Below are 12,123 nucleotides of genomic sequence, written 5' to 3' on the forward strand. Positions count from 1 at the left end.
AAGCATATAACCCGGAGTTGAAGGAGGGATTCGTATCAGAAACTACCTTGTGAGGATCTGTTGTGCAGAAGGTGATGGATGACCGTGGCAACCCAGGATTCATTTGTGGAACTACACAGGAAATAAGCCTCTGGAGAACTCCCCCGATGTAAAATTGAGCGATGGGAGGAAAGTGGTTACTAAACAGAGTGGTTGGGAGAGAGGAGCATAGAAGATCAAAGACATAAGTCTGCCTTGAACAGTTAAAACTTTGTTAGATCTCCCTATGATGCAGGCTGGTGTCCTAAATTTTTGGTATTTGGGGTTTGTAGTGATTGTTTGGTGTTTGTTGTTCATATTACGGTGTATCTCGGAGGTGTTATGTTATTGGAGGTCACCCTCCTGAAATTTTGTTATGTTTTTCTGTTTTATGCTATATGAAGCCCAGGATTGTTAAACCTATAGGGAAAGCAAGTTGAAAAAGAGTTTTTTTTTTTTGAAGGGGGTGGTGTAGTCTGGGTAGACTAGAGAAACAAATTCATGGACACTCATATGTGTATAAGAAAGAGCTTTATATATAAGAGCCGTTGAATATTGAGAAAACATTGTAGCCCAGTCCAGATCAAGTCCATAAGTCCAATATTAGCCCTTATGTCCAATGCCATTCTATAAAGTCCTCTTCAGACTCAAGAAACACATGCAGTATCGCTGAATGAAGGAAGATCACAGGCCAGTGGGTAGAAAGTCTTGTGGATCCAGTGATGGTAGAAGTATCTCAGCACTGTCAGGGGTCTCCACGTGGTTCCTCCAGTTCCCAGGGCACGGGGTCTATCAGTGTCGCGCCATGTGTCTTGTCAGTAGAGTGTCTCTCAGGGAGTGAACAGAGAGAGAGTATCTCCTGCCTCCAAGGAGGAAATACAGGAATTCCCAGAATTCTTAGGAGAAGGCCATACTCACACAGAGACCTCATTGGCTACGATCTGATTGACAGACTAGACTCCACCCCTTCGGTCTTAATCCTCTCAAGTCATAAATTGGCACCAGATTATGTAACTACCACAGTGGGAGTGAGGTACTGTGGTGGTGATGGGGTCAAAGGGAGATGATGTCAAATGGTTCACATAGAAACAAAATGTCAGGAAAATGATTGTGGCAACAATTGTACAATTCTACGTGACCTGATGGAACTATGGAATGTTATGATATATGTATGAAGTTCCAATTAATAATAAAAATTACAAAAGAAGAGAAGATGTGCAATCATCATCACAATCAATTTCAGAACATTCTCTTCTTTGTCGTATTCATTGTTGTTAGCTCCTAATCACCCACATGCCCCCTGTACTCTGCCATGCCCCAGTTACTATCTCTGTAGAGTTACCTATCCTGGATTTTATATACAAGCTTCTTTTTGCTTCTCACTGCCATTGCGGTCTGAGAAACTCCCAGGGGCAGTTGTACCCAATCCCATAGGGTCCCTATGAGTTGGCATAGATTCAGTGGCAGTTCCAAATTGAATGAGCTGTTCCAAAGACCACACAAGAGGCTTCTTAAGCACTGCAGGTATTTCCTTCCTCCTTACACAGTGAATGGCCCCATACCCAGGCTATTTACACACTTACTTCCAATTTTATTGAGTTAATAATATCTAGCCAATGATCCTAGTTTCCTCAATATGAGACCACAGCCAGATTTAGTCAGAAGACAGGTTCTGCAGTTCTTGAGTAGCCAATTGATATGATGCCATTCATGAACTGGTGGCTCTCAAATGACTGGCTTGCTTTCTAGAAAACAGTTGGGACTGGGACAAAGGCCTAATGCCGAGTCTAAACTGCCAAGGACAGAGATGTCTGTGTGAGGTCCTCAGGTTCCAAGGTGCCAGAGCCACCAGTTAAGACCATGGGATGCCAACTCTCTAACATTTTGCTGTTTGTTTTCTAGATGGGCAACCAGGAGTCTGTTCCTGAGCAAATACCTTTGCATCCTCTCTAACTGGTCTATATTTGACCCACAAATAATAAAGAAAGGATTAGTATGCTTCTGCAATACTGTCTGGCCCCAGTATAGACTAGGTGATGAGGAGTTCTGGCAACAACATAAAATACTCTGCCTCCCCACCTGCAAGAGATAGGGAAATGACTTGAAGTCCCTTATCCCCAGGCATTTTTCCTTGTGAAGGACAATAAAGATCTCTGTTCAAAATGTACCATCCAACTAGTAGAGAACCATTGCCTGGAGCTGAAAGTCTTTCAGCTGGAGAATTGGGCTCCAGAATGATTCGTAAGCACTCCAGAACAATACATAGATGTCTATCAGCATCTCACTCAGGCCTATGACTTGACCTGGAAAGATAATTTTAGGACAGACTGTGACAGATTTTGAGAAAGAGTGAGTACTAAAATAGGCCAAGAAATTTGCAGATTGATTACATGCAACAAATAAAAATATACAGTAAGAGAAAGAGCTATGCTTCCAACTCACCTCACCTGTGATTAAAACGATACCACTGAAAAGTGAGCCAAGCAACGCTTTCTAGTGTGCATGAAGGCTGGAGTAAAATCAGAGCCTTTAAAGGCCATTTTTGTTAGTCTAGGTGGACTAGAGAAACAAACTCATAGACACTCATATGTGTATAAAATAGCTTAATATACAATACAATTTAATATTATGAAAACATCCCAGCCCAGTCCAGAACAAGTGCATAAGCCCAATATTAGCCCATATGTTCGATGACGCTGAATGCAGGAAGATCACAACCAGTGGGTGGAAGGTCTTGTGGATCCAGTGGTGGTGGAAGCATCTCAGTGCTGGCAGGGGTCTCCATGTGGCTCCTCTGGCTCCAGAGCTCTAGCATAGTTCCATGTGTCTTCTCAACAGAAATGTCTCACATGGAGTCTGCCTGTATCCTGCCTCCAACGAGCTATTTATCTCCTTAACGCCTCCAAATGAAGTCATCAAGCTGCAACCTGATTGACAGGCTAAACTATCCTTTCACTCATAATCCCCTCAAATTGACAACAGATTATATAGCTGTCACCCCATCAATTACTCTAAAGTCACAGCCATCAACTAGGAACCTAATGAAAACCCTGTAAACATCTTAGAATGGCTGAGAGAAGCCTGGATTAAACAGATCACTTTAGATTTAAACTCATAATAAGGGCAAATCATCAGATATCTAGAAGAAGCTCCAGAAGTTAGTGCAGAAACCTAGGAGAGCTACTCTGAACTGTTACCAATGCTGCTTTCAACAGCAGAGACAGGGAACAAGGAGTGCGGGCTCAGGAGGAGAAAATAAAAGAAACTAGGCATGCCCAGGTCCTAACCACCATAGCTAGTCAGCACCCATCTACTGCCTCCCCGGTTCCAAAGACTCCTGCATAGGACAAGAAGTGCCATGTTTGCTGGCTTTGGGGACACTGGGCAAAAGAGTGTCCTAATAAAATAGACCTCCACAGGGCTGTGCTGTCACTGTAAGCAAACTGACCACTGGGTTCTTCATATGAGAAAAACCCAAGAGGAGAGTAGTCGACCGGCAACTCTGCAACTACTAGCCCAAGACAGAGGCAGCCTGGCCTGTAGAACCCAGCATCAAAAAATTTCTGTTCCTGGTCTCAACCCTGGCAAGTGAATTTCAAGTGAAATCAGTGAATTTCCTCCTGAACATTGGGACCGCCTATTCTGTCCTTACCTCCTTTCCTGGACCCCTTGCTCAAAAGACATGCACCATCATAGGAATATCAAACATTTTACAAGACCCCTGAGGTGGCTCTGGAGCAATCCTTATTTCTCTCACAGCTTTCTAGTAGTCCTTAAATGTCCAGCTGCTCTCCTAGGCTGAGATTTATTGTCAAAATTACAAATGCACATAGTCATGGGTCTCATCTTAGTTCTATCACAGCTTTCCAAATGCTACTCACTTAAGAGGATATGATAAACCCAACTGAAGAACAGTGGGAAAATACCATAAACCCTGAAGTCCGGTACATTGGAGTCCCTGACAAAGCTAAATATTCAACCCCTGTAAAGATGTCCCAGAAAGATCGTACCCAGTGTCCCTGAAAATGGCAATGCTCCTTAAAACCTGAAGCTCTCAAAGGAGTGTGGCCTCATTAACGAATTCCTTCATTATGGAGTCTTAGCCCTGTTGATACCCTGTATAACACTCTAATCCTACCAGTCAAAAAGAAAAATGGATCTCATCAGCAAATTCAGGACCTTAGAATAATTAAGGAGGCAGTGGTTCCACTGCATCCAGTAGTACCTAATGCTTATACACTCCTAGGTGAAATCCCCAACTCCACTGAGTGGTATAGCATCCTGGACTTAAAAAATGCCTTCTTCTGCATCCCCCAAACCTTCCAAATCAGTTCCTATTTGCCTTTGAATGGACATTAGATCAAGGGTAATCACACCAGCTCACTTGGACAGTTCAAATATCTTCTGGTGTCCATAGACATCTTCACCAGTTGAATTGCGGCATCTCGCACCTGCAGTGAGAGGTCACATAAAGTAACTAAAAAGTTATGGCAAGAAGTAATCCCTTGATTTGAATTTCCCAAAACACTACAAAATGACAATGGACCTGCTTCCATTTCCCAAATCACCCAAGCATTATCTCAACACTTAGGTTTAACATCATCTCCACTGTGCTTGGAGATAACAATCCTCAGGGAAAGTAGAGACATTTAATCAACACTTAAAACTAACCCTTAGAAATTAACACAAGAAACTCAAATGAACTAGAAAGATGTATTGCCAGTAGAGCAGCTACATCTCAAAATCACTCCATGTCACCCTACATGTTTAAAGCCTTATGAAGTTTTGTATAGGTGACTATTCCTCATAATAGAACTAGCTGTAGATGCCAAAATGTCTTTACTACAGCAGTATGGCACAAGAATACCACAATACCAAGAGACATTCCATCGATATGGGCTTACCCAGAACCAAGGGAAACAAAAACTGCCTCCCTTGGAGACTTAGTTCTTATAAAAACTTGGAAAAATGGGACCCCCAAATCCCAACTACAGCTAGTCTGGAAAAGTCCTTTTCCAGTCATAAAATTTACCCCTACTCTGTTAAAAGTTCCAGGATAAAGTGGGTGGAACCATGTGTTAGTCAGAGTAGACTAGAGAAATAAATTCATAGATGCTCATATGTGTGTAAGAGAGAGTTTTATATCAAAGAGCAATTTAATATTGAGAAAATACCCCAGCCCAGTCCAGATCAAGTCCATAAGTCTGATATTAGCCCATACATAAACCACCATTCACATATAAAAGTTCCACACATAAAGCTGTGGAAGCCATAAGCATTGGTCCCTTAGGATTCAAACCAAGTGAATCAAGATAAGTTCACATATGAACCATTACACAGTCTTAATATGGTGTTTCATTGGTACCCTGAGATAGGTAAGTGCTCCCCAGAAGACTGTGCCTCAGTCCCCAACAGCCTTTGAGCTTGTGCATGGCACCACCCAGATTTTATGTGTTAAGAATGTGTGTTAGGCTGGGTTAACTAGAGAAACAAATCCAGTAATACTCATATATGTATAACAAAGAGCTTTATATAAGAAGCAATTATATATCAAGAAAGTTTCCCAACTCAGTCCAATTCTAGTCCATAAATCTGACCGTACTCTCTAAAACTCTCTTCAGACTTATGCAATCACATGCAATGATGCAGAATGCAGAAAGACCACAGGCTGGTGGGTCAAGAGTCCTATGGATCCAAGGTGTGGTAACATGACAGAGCAACAACAACTCTCAGGGTGACCACCAGAGTCCCAGCTGACAAGAAGGCAGAGTGGTAGAGTGAGAGAGCAGTTCCAGATCCTCCTTATAAGAAGACCACACCACCAGAAGACAGCATCAGGCTGTGACCTGATTGGCAGCTTGGATTCTATCCTTACACTTTTATAAATCTTCATGTTGACATGAAATCATCTATCATAGCAGGTTTACAGGTTATGCCTGTCAATCCAAAGTTAAAAATATATCCAACCTATAAAAAATATTAAAGTAACTTTTCCTTAGACCTATTTTCCCATTTCCCAGTAGTGAACCATCTCCTTCTACTGGACTAATTTTCTCTTGTGTGATTAATAGTCCTCAAGAAAAATATTCTTTGGCATAATGAGCAACACTTCTAACCAAGAACTTAAATTAGAAAAAAATTCATTCCCCTCAATGCCAATTATCTCTGTATAGTACCAAATCCTCCCTTTAAGATTACCTCCTGAGATTTCCTTTGGGATCATCCAGTCTGAGACTGGCCTATTTGATGTTAAATATATATATTTAACCAAATATCTCGAACAGGCTAAGGCACAGATAAACATCTCAGTAACCTCAGCCTGTGTCTAAAAGATAAATATATACCTTCCTAGGCAAGGACTCTGAGACATCCAGGGAGCCCACACCTCAATGAGCATTACCATTCTCATAGTTGTTGGCCCGGTCTGCCTAAACGGTTCATCTGCTTTGGTTCTTCCAGAATTGAAGCCATCAAATTACAACTAATATTAAGCCAAGATTATCATCCTCAAGAATACTTGTATCTCAATCCTACCTCAAACTCCAATTACCATAGGCCCCTGCATGGTCAACCCTATCTAGAAGAGCAAGAGGAAACTGAATCCAAACCCCTCATTGCCCATATTTTATCAGGAAATAGCAAGAATGGCCAATGCTCTTTCCCCAGTAATTTGGGTCACACTCCTTGAGTGGGGAATTCTAAGCAGGAAGCTTAGGGGAAAAGGCGTTGTCCCCAATAGTCCACCAATCAGCAAAGAATAGCTAGCCATGCCCATAAATAGAATAGTTCTTCTAAGACAGTGGTTCTTAGCCTGTGGGTCACAACCTCCTTAGGGGGTCACCTAAGACCACCAGAAAACACTATCTCTCTCCAGGTGGGTCCGCCCACATGCAAATATGCCCACATATGAGTACCCGGCGTAAAGAGTGCTACCCATGCTACACCATGCTTCAAGACAAAATTTGATGTATTTGTAATTAGAAATAAATATATCACAATATATAAGTATGTATTTTTGTGATTAATCACTATGCTTTAATTATGTTCAATTTGTAACAATGAAAATACATCCTGCATATCATAACAGTAGCAAAATTACAATTATGAAGTAGCAACAAATATAATTTTATGATTGGGGGTCACCACGACATGAGGAACTGTATTAAAGGGTAGTGGCATTAAGAAGGTTGAGAATTACTGTTCTAAAATATCAGGAACACATTACAAGGATAAGGGAAGAGACATGTGCAGTAAGGACAAGATAATCACACACACACTTATGGACACCCACTCAAAGTTTGAGCATGCACACTAATGATGTAAGGATACACACTTAAGTGCATCCACTAAGAGTCCACCTACACACACCGTGCCTTCCAAGTGGATGTAGCAGGAGGCCATATAAAGTAAAAGCACAGCCCCACACCTTCTTTTGGTTACACACACACACACACACACATCCACCTTTCCTGATCTCCCCGTGTGTTTTTTCACGCTTCCCACATAGCCCTCCATGCTTTCAGGGGATGGCCCATTCTTTTCTGTAAGAATTTACTATCGAAAACTTTACTTTCATGCATAAGTATACTTTGACTTGCATTGGTATTTCTCCCACGTTAAATCGTTACTTGTTGAGAAGGAAGAACTGAGGAAACAATCTCAGAACCTAACAGAGATACAGGGAAGCCTAAGTTGTTTTAGGGAGGAAATCTTTGACATTATCCGAAAAAGGCAATACAAAGCTACACACATCTGTGTACAAAAACACAAGCAAAATGAGTTTTCCCAGATGGTATTACCTTTCTCAGAAAGCCAGTTAGCTATCCCAAAGCATCCCAACAGCATTCTTGTGTGTCACCTTAACTATAAGAACATTCCATTCTTGCCAAAGGTGTCATGTTTTGACCCCAATGGGTCTGTATATGTCCTGTTTATCAGGTGTGACATGACAAATGATACCAAAAAAGACAAGAAAAAATAGAATGTAGTATGCACAGAATACAGAGATGCCCGCTTAATGTGCCTTAACACAAAAGTTTTCAAGAGATTGTGCCTGAGATTAAGCAACAATGACCTGGAACAGACTGACTGCTAATATGAAAGTTCAGGTTAAATCTTAAGAAAATTCAAACAAGTCCACACGAGTCAAAATACAAAGTTAAGTGTATATCATCTGAAGAGCTAGACTATTTCAAAACAGATTTGCTGCATTGAACACAAATGACAGAAAATATGAGGAGGTGTGGGAGGATATCAAGAACATCATTGATGAAGAAGGCAAAAGGTCCTTAAAAAGACAGGAAAGAAAAAAGAGATCAGCATAGATGTCAGAAGAGACTCTGAAAGTAGCTAAAGTAGATGGAAGAAATGATGATGTCAAAGAGGTGAATGGAAACTTTCAAAGGGCAGCTCTAGAAGACAAAGTAAAATATTAGAATTAAACGTGCAAATTTGGGAAACCAAAAGAGAAGAACACTCAGTATATCTTAAAATGAATGAACTCAAGGAAAAAAAATCAAGCTTCAAGTTGCAGTCTTGGAAGATTGAACGAGTGGGGACTTCCGGCAAAATGGTGACTGAGTAACACGTACCAGAAGGACTCTGCAGAAATCAGCGCAGGAGGGCAACTGAGAGGAAAATTCCACTCTGCCGGGGCACAAAAGGAGCATTATAAAGATAAGTAAACACAGATACACTAGGTTTTGAAGAGCTGAGGGCTTTTGGCTTACCACTGAGGAAGCCACCTAAAGCTTAACTTTAGCACCACCACAATCTCAGCCAGAGCTGGGCTCCTTGGGCCAGCCCAAGAGCTTTACTTCAACACAGCTTCAGCTTACCACCACCTCTGGACAGGGTTTAAACTCCTCGAGCCCCATGGTCAGGAGATCGGGGCTCGACTATATCTTGACTTTTGTTTCTCCCTCTTCTCTCTTTCCCCCCACAGTCTCAGCTGGCTCAATTTTTAACTCTTCTGCTTCCTCTCATATGCCACTGCCAGCCTCCAGACCACCCCCGTTTGCCTAGGTCAATTAGAACAGCCCTCCACCCAGCTGAGGGAGTCCCCACCCTCTGCTGTGTAACACAAAGCTGGGGAAATTTCACTCACCTTCCACTTCAGGGGAACTCATGCCTACCTTCCAAGGTCATCTAAGTCACACGGAAACTCCCTCCCACCCTTTGGGGAGCTCCACTTGGCTGGGGGAACCTCTGACCATCTTCCACGGTGCTCCACATGGCAGGAAGAAACTCTGCCTGTCCTCCGTGGCCCCATGTGGCTGAGAGAATGCCCCCCACCACCCGTCGTAATGCCTGACACAGCATAAGGAAGCTCTTCCAACACTCTCCAGTGACCCACACTGCCATGGGAACCTCCACCTGACCTACACTGCTATCTAGCAGACTAGGGCAGTTCCACCCACCATCTGTGGTGCTCTACACAAATGTGGACACAACCATCTGACCTCTGCAGCACTCTAATTGCACCAGGCACCCCTGCACACCCTCTCAGGCACCCCAAGCCACCATAGGCCACACCACCAAGGTTTCCTGTGAGATCATCCAGTGTAGCAATATCCTTGCAGGTTCACAACCACCCAACCAACTTCCCCTGAGAGAATCATCCAACTTGCCCTTCAAATAACAGAAACCGGTTGGCTATGAAAAGAGTGAAACTACGTGACTATAAAACAGTAGCCCGATCCCACAGTGATATTAGTGGCAGGCAGTTCGAAGAGGCATCCCTACGAATCTCCCAAAGAGAGCCCAGTGCTCTTCGACTCTGTGGAAAATGGCACTGGGCTACTCTAAAACAACACAATGCAAACACTACTCATCCCCTACAACCTAAAAGGAAAACAAAAGGAAATGTCAGAAGAAATCCTGCACCAAACGATAGAAAAAGCAGACATAGATCTGCCAAAGAAAGAACTATTCAGAATGTTGCTTGGAATTATACAGGATATAAGGAAGACAATTAAAAAATGATGGAATGATGGGGGAGGTAAATGCCACACACCAAAGGGAAATACAAGACCTAAGGGACAAGATAACAAAAGCCAGTAGCAAATTCACAGAATTCGTCAACAGACCTGAGGAGGCAGAGAATTGCACCAGTGACCTAGAGGATAACCAGGTAGACTTCAAGAAAAGGAAGTCAGTCAAATAAGATACTCAGATGCTGAAGAAGACCTGAGAGCCATGTCTGATGCTATGAAAAGAAACAACATTTAAAAAAATTGGACTACCTGAAGAAGACGCAACAAAGAAGTCAACAGCAAAAATGGTGAGGGAATTCTTAGGGAAGAAAGATTCCACAGCTTAATGAATGAAAACCAGGCGATCAGTCAGGAGGCTGAAAAAAACATCAGCTAGACTGAATCCAAAGAAGTCACCAAGGCATGTAATAGGACAACTTTGAGGAAAAGTAAAATGTCATGAAAGAAGCTAGGGAAAAACAAGCAGTCGCATATAAAAGTACCCAAATAAGAATATGTCCAGGCCTATCAGAAAACACTATGAAGAAGAGGAGAGAGTGGAGTAACATATTCAAAAATTGAAGGAAAATAACACAAACTCAAGAATACTCTATCCAGCTAAATTATCGATCAAGATAGATGGAGAAGTAAGAATCTTCCCAAACAAGGAAAAACTCAAAGAACTATGTTAAAAGAAACCCAGCCCTACAAAAGATCCTTGCCAACACAGTATGGGCAGAAAAACAACACTCAACAAGCACAAATAAGAGACTGACACTTAAAAAAAAACTCCACCCAGAAGTCAACATAGAGAGCAAAGCTCCCAAGATAGCATTGGCTCAACAGTGGAAAAAAGGCAAGAATGAACCACACACACTCACACAAGCACAGTGCACTGATAAGAAAGGGAGGTAGAAAAACACGCAACACAAAAATGATGACATCACAGAGTCCACAGATGGATGTAATAACTCTGAATATCAGTGGACTGAACTCAGGCATTAAATGGCAGAGGCTAGCAGACTGGCTTAGAAAACACCCTCGATCTGCTGCCTACAAGAGACACATCTCAAGATTGCAGAAAAAATAGACTGAGAACCAAAGGCTGAAGAAAATTATACCAAGCAAATGGCAATTCAAAAAAGCAAGGGTTGCAATCCTAATCTCGGACAAAAATCCTAATCTTTGCAAGGTGAAAACCATAACAAAAGACAAAGAGGGGTACTATATAATGATCAAGGGAACAAGAGACGAAGAACCAGTGAGCATAATAAATATATACACACGCAATGAAAGACCCACAAAATTCATCAATCAAACACTGCAAAAGATGAAAAAAGAAATTTCAGGTTCAACAATTATAGTATGTGACTTTAATACACTGCTTTCTGAGAAATATAGATCATAGGGAAAGAAGTTTAACAAGGAGGCTACCAATCTACCTGATCGATATTATCAGAGCACTCCGCCCAAATGCAAAATAAAATCACATTCATTTCAAGCCCACCTGGTACATACTCAAATATAGACCACATGCTGGGACACAAGTTTAATCTTTGTAAATTCTAGCACATAGAGTTCATGCTGATTTCTCTCTCCGACCACTAGGCCAAAAGGCTGGAAATCAACAAAAGGATGATGAAGAAAACAAGGACAAAATATTGGAGGATGAATAACCATTTCAAAAGGAGTGAGTACTGGTCCATATCAGAGATGAAATCAAGAAGTTCCTTGAAGCCAATGAGAATGAGAATACGACACACCAAAACCTTTGGGACACAGCAAAGGCAGTTATCAGAAGAAGTGTGATGGCAATACATGGATACATGAAAAAGTAAGAGAGACTTAAGATTGATATGCTGACACAAAACTTACAGCAATTAGAGCAGAGTCAAAAGGACAATCCTACTAATAGAAAAAGAAAAGAAATAATAAAAATTAGGACTGCAATTCATGAGCGGGAAAACAAGAAAACTATGGAAAAATTAATGCAGCTAAAAGTTAGCACTTTGAACTAGGAAGCAAAAGGCACTTACAAAGTTCTAAAGACAGGCATGCACACATGTAAATATATTTATATATGATGATGGGGAAATACATCTATGTGCATATATTTATAGGTTTAATATTA

The 12,123-nt window shown here is 41.6% G+C and overlaps 1 long non-coding RNA gene across 1 annotated transcript in view; it reads right to left on the reverse strand.

Annotated features, from left to right (window-relative positions):
- Positions 1 to 691: 691 nt before the first annotated feature.
- Positions 692 to 12,123, reverse strand: part of LOC142433942 (uncharacterized) — a 44,984-nt gene continuing 33,552 nt past the window's right edge. The window contains exon 3 of the long non-coding RNA XR_012781099.1: positions 692 to 4,469. This is a non-coding gene — a long non-coding RNA (uncharacterized LOC142433942). The remainder of the gene's footprint in view (positions 4,470 to 12,123) is intronic.

This window comes from Tenrec ecaudatus, chromosome X, assembly GCF_050624435.1.
Source record: "Tenrec ecaudatus isolate mTenEca1 chromosome X, mTenEca1.hap1, whole genome shotgun sequence".
NCBI lineage: Eukaryota > Metazoa > Chordata > Mammalia > Afrosoricida > Tenrecidae > Tenrec > Tenrec ecaudatus.